General features: G+C 45.6%; 1 non-coding gene across 1 annotated transcript; it reads left to right on the top strand.

Moving 5' to 3' along the window:
* Window positions 1–1,544: 1,544 nt before the first annotated feature.
* On the top strand, window positions 1,545–1,617 carry Trnat-cgu (transfer RNA threonine (anticodon CGU)). The gene has a single exon. It is a non-coding gene; the product is annotated as a tRNA-Thr (tRNA).
* Window positions 1,618–4,920: the final 3,303 nt, after the last annotated feature.

Genomic DNA, 4,920 nt, shown 5'->3' with positions numbered 1-4,920 from the left:
AGTCCGCGGGTAGCGCGAGCAACAAGCGCTGAACATTCTGCAGGCGCCGGACGAAGTTGGTGCGACGACCAGAAAACGTTTCACGCCCTGCCTAACAGGCGCTAATGACGCCAGGGGCGCCACTCTTGCAGTGTTTGTATTTCTTTCTTTTCTTCCCTGGTATCTGAGGCCAAGGCGAAATGAAGCACTTATAGGATGTTTGGCATGCGTCGTGATAAAATCACGCCTGTGAATATGCAAATCAAGATAAGTTAGCAGCACTGCTCCAAACATTGCCTGCTCTGCCAGAAAAAAAAAGTGCAAAAAAGGCGACCCCTGTTTCCAGGAGGGGAGCTAACTTGTTGCGAAAGTCGGTGATTGCGTATTTGACATGAACAGCGAGAAAAATAAGAACACTCCGGGGCCGAACCATTATGCACCATCGTGCAGCACTCTATCGCTCTGCTGTTGCTTTAATGCCCAGAGATTCAACGTGGGCCTCGTAACAGCGCTGAACATGCATAGGATTCTTTGATGCTGAAGAAAAACATGTCATGGGCAGCGTGGAAATAGATGGCGGCGGCTTGAGTTTGATTTATCACAGGATTCTTCGAATATGCACAACGTGCGCTCGTATATCCTCTCGCATTCAGCACAACCGCAGTCTATGGTTACGAAAGTGACTATAAGCATAGGCGTGCTCACGTAATAGACATGCCCCCCCCCCCCCCACTAGTCACCAAGAGGGGGCGCAGAGTCTGCCTCATACATTGACTTCATAGGGAGGGGGCGCCGCGATGACCCCCCCCCCCCCGAAAGGGATCCCTGCGCACGCCTATGACTATAAGACAGGTGCATTGAAGAAGCACCTGAGGAAGCGTAGCTACATGATGACGAAACTTATGTAAGTAAAAGGTTTCGGGACCTGAACTTATCAATCAGGATCTGTTTTGAAGCATGCCATCGGTGGGAAACTACGGATTAATTTAGACCACCTGGGGTCTTCTTAACGAACAATTAAATATAAGTACTCGAACGTTTTCTCATTTCACCACCACAAAAATGTAGCCTGGATATAACTTGGGTCATTGAGCTCAGCAGCGCCACGTCACAGCCACCGCAGTGGGTGCGTAGTAAGCGATGTCAAACTTTGTTAAGTTAGGCAATGCTGGTTAGTTTTTCTTATGGTGTTTCACGTCCCAAAGCGACTCGGGCTATGAGAGAAGCCTTAGTATAGGGCTCCGGATAATTTCGACCACATGGGGTTCTGAAAATGCACAGTACACAGGCCTCTAGGATTTCCCCTTCATAGAAATTTAACAGCCGCGGCCGGTATCGAACTCGCGTCTTTCAGGCCAGCAGCTGAGCACCGTCACGACTCGCCACCGCGGCTGTAAGTTGCATAATGATGTGCTGTTGCACGGAGTATAGACACAATAAGAAAAATACGGCAAATCCCACGCACTGTGGGAATCGGTGGCGAAGAAGCCGGCAGAGAGCTGCTGCATCGCCTTGTCTGTCTTTGAGACAAGTGAAGTCACTCATGCCATCGCATCACTCAGGCCGCCGCGGTAGCTCAGTTGGTAGAGCATCGGACGCGTTATTCGAAGGTCGCAGGTTCGATCCCTGCCCGTGGCAAGCTATCTTTTCGCCCACTTTTCTTTCTTCACATTTGCCTTACATTTACTACTAAAAACATCCCCTATATTTTCCTTGGCATTATTGTCTGTTAGTGCTCATTAATATTGTGTATAACAAAGAAAAACGAGCCCTTAAATTTAACTTATTTCCTATATGTTATGACTTGTCATTTATGTTCGTAATACGGTCATGTTATGTCATACCAATCTTGGTATACATCCCATTAACGAAACGGCCAGGAAAGCTCAAAGTCGTAGGCGGCTAGATAGATAGATAGGCAGATAGTTACGCTGAAAGTCGCAGTAGTTCGCTAAGACATGCTTCGCTTTTAAAATGATGAAAGTTTCATTTTATTTACAGTTGTGCGTACTAAACATGCCCGCTTACTTTAGGAGGTGCTTCAATTTATCACGTTATTCATGCCATAAATTGATTTTGACGTTCCGCTGTTCCTAGATTTTGTTCCATGCACGATTTTGACGTTTTACTGTTCCATGATAGAGCCAGACATCTTGTAAGCTTAGCGCAAGCGAGGTATTTTCAGGTATAAATTGCTATAAGCTGCGTGACGAGTGTTTAGGCTTCAAATCTTTCTCTAAAACGGAACAATTGCCATAGCCACCACTCCTGTCCCAACGTGGGAGAGGCCCGCATCTGTCCCGGACTGAATCCTCAGGACATCAATAAAGTTATTCATACCATGCCACTCGCTTGCTAGTGTTAGTGTGTAGCCGTGATTGGTGATAGCGTATACTGCCGGGAACTTCCATATAATCAATGTGACACTTGAGGTTCAGTTCAGCCTTTCTGGTGCTGCATGATATAGGACTTAATATGCTAGTAACATGAACATGCGATTAGGCTTAATAAACCTTTTTAATTCTTTTGAGTGTTATTACCTAGTTTGATAATTTGAAGGGGGAGTGGTGTAGCAACCATGAATACGAGATTTTTTTAAAGTCTACGTTGCTTCTGTTGAGTTATTGCAATTATTGCAACTCTTCAATCGACGTTATTTTCCACGGAAAGAACCGTCACAAAAGGCAATAAGAGAAGGAAATAAAATGAAGGGTTGTCCCATGCAGCTGTGTGACTCTGCGCTGCAGTTTCTTGATGTGCTAATTTGCTAGCCAGATTCGTGCGCCATTTCTGCTCCGTGTCTGTCCAAAATTCAATATAACGCTTTGTGCTGTCAAAAAAGTTGTGATTGGCTTGAGTGGACTGTATTAGCACATGAGAGACGGGCTGCTCGCCAACTCGGCAAAGCTTCTCGCCTCACGGCATTCTTCCGCCCTTCTGAACCTCTACAACTCAAACAAAACTGAAGGAGCCATGGACTCCTGATAAGAGAACCTGCTTTGAAATTCAAAACTTCTCCCAAAAGGAGAGAAAATGCCGCGCGAGCAAAAGAATAAGTTCCAGAGAAACTACTAGAACTCAACAAGGAGGACAGGGGGGTAGAACGCGAGGTTTCGGGAATAAATCAATTCATGTCGGGTTATCAGCAGTCCAGAGCAGGTGTTCCCGCGCAAACAACCCCAGAGCCAGTAGAAATGTCGAGAGATAAAAGCAAGAAAAAGCGTAGGCGAGTGCGATAAAAAAAATAATAAAAGCCCGATAGTATTTAGAATGACTGAGAGACGTATGAGAGTTTTCACATTCGTCGCTGCCTCTGCTCCCTGTCCTCACGCGGGACAGATAGCCTCAATTCGGCGCCGCGTAGAACGGGAGGACGAAGGGTGGGCTCCCTTGCTCTCAGATTTATTTCCCGAGCCGCTGCCCTGATCCCCGGGAATGGAGGTTTCGGTCGGTCGATTGGGACCGATAAATCTCGCGAGACGCTGCTGCCCTCATTTCAACCCTCGCCTTTTTATTTTTTGCCACCACGTTTCTCGCGATGCCTAATATTTTTTGCTGCGCCACCATGCTTGACCCGTCAGTTTTCCGGCCATCGCCTAGCGCGCTAGTTTCCTCGGGGCAGTTTTAAATTTGACAATCTGCCGGCTCGTGCTATGTGAGACGCAGCTGGCGGAGCCAAGGCGCTCTCTGCTAGAAGGGAAAATATGTGGTTCCAACGAGCAGAACCTTTCCTGCCCGGGAGAGGTACTTGGAAACTCGCCTCCGGAGAGCAGGCTGTGAAGTTGCCGCGATCGTTGTATGATTGATGAAATTGGCTCAGCTTTCGCAGCCTTATACTGAAGGGTGCGGTAAAAGAAAAGTATCGGTGATCTAATCGACCGCTGTGAGTAAAATCGATAACGCGGTAACGGTTATTGATGAAAAGCGTAGTACAAATGAAGGTATGGTAAGTTCTAAGCGTTTGGGTGAAAGCACTTTTCTTGTTAAATGCTCATCGATTTCCCCAGTATCGTTTTCGTACGCTCGTTTTATCTGCGAAATGCCATTTCGTAGGACAATGTGACCTATAGAATATATATATATATATATATATATATATATATATATATATATACGCCATAATTTGCGCATAACATATAGCTTCCAAACTTGCAACTTTAGTCACATTACGCGAATAAAGGGGTCTAAATGTTGCAACTGTTCGAGTCACGAAGACTAACATTTATTAAGACAAAGTGTCTGTTATCTATTGAAAGCACCTATAAGTAAGGTCCTGAAACTGTTTATCAATAGAGTAAAAGCTCGTTATTTCGGAAAAATCGATAATCCGGACTTGTTATCTGGCCCTGGCCAGCGCATTCATTGACTAATGCCATCAAACCCTTGTTAAGCCGCAACCCGGTTGATTCGGACGTTCCTCGGAGCTCGCAGAGCGCGAAGCGCGCAAATGTGCATGCGACGGAAAGGTACGAAAACGACATTTGCCGACAGCTGAAACGGCCGTGGTCTTTCAGAAAGCCGTGGTCACCATCCACAATCGCGTTGTTGGTGCATAATATGGTATTGATTCAGAGCATGTGTTGGATTAAAACACGGGGGTCTTGAGCCGAGTTCACATGATGAACAAATTTGCAAATGACAGAAATTGAGCGTCTCGCGCTGCTCTTATGCAAAATAATTACTGGATTTACATATTGCTCAATAAAGTAAAAGTGCATTGATGTAATGGACATTTATTAATGGTTTTCTTGATACTTTCGATAATTCGGAATTCGGCTAATTCGGATAGTTTTTTCGGCCCTGTGAAATCCGAATTAACGAGCTTTTACTGTACCGTCACGTTTCTGTGATAGTACAGACAGACAGAGAACTTTTTTTTGCGGATTTACATTTTGTGCACGAACGTATACTAGCGACACTCGACTTCTGTGTGACAACTTT

The sequence above is a fragment of the Rhipicephalus sanguineus genome, chromosome 6, assembly GCF_013339695.2.
Source record: "Rhipicephalus sanguineus isolate Rsan-2018 chromosome 6, BIME_Rsan_1.4, whole genome shotgun sequence".
NCBI lineage: Eukaryota > Metazoa > Arthropoda > Arachnida > Ixodida > Ixodidae > Rhipicephalus > Rhipicephalus sanguineus.
This window is presented reverse-complemented; position numbering and strand designations above follow the sequence as displayed.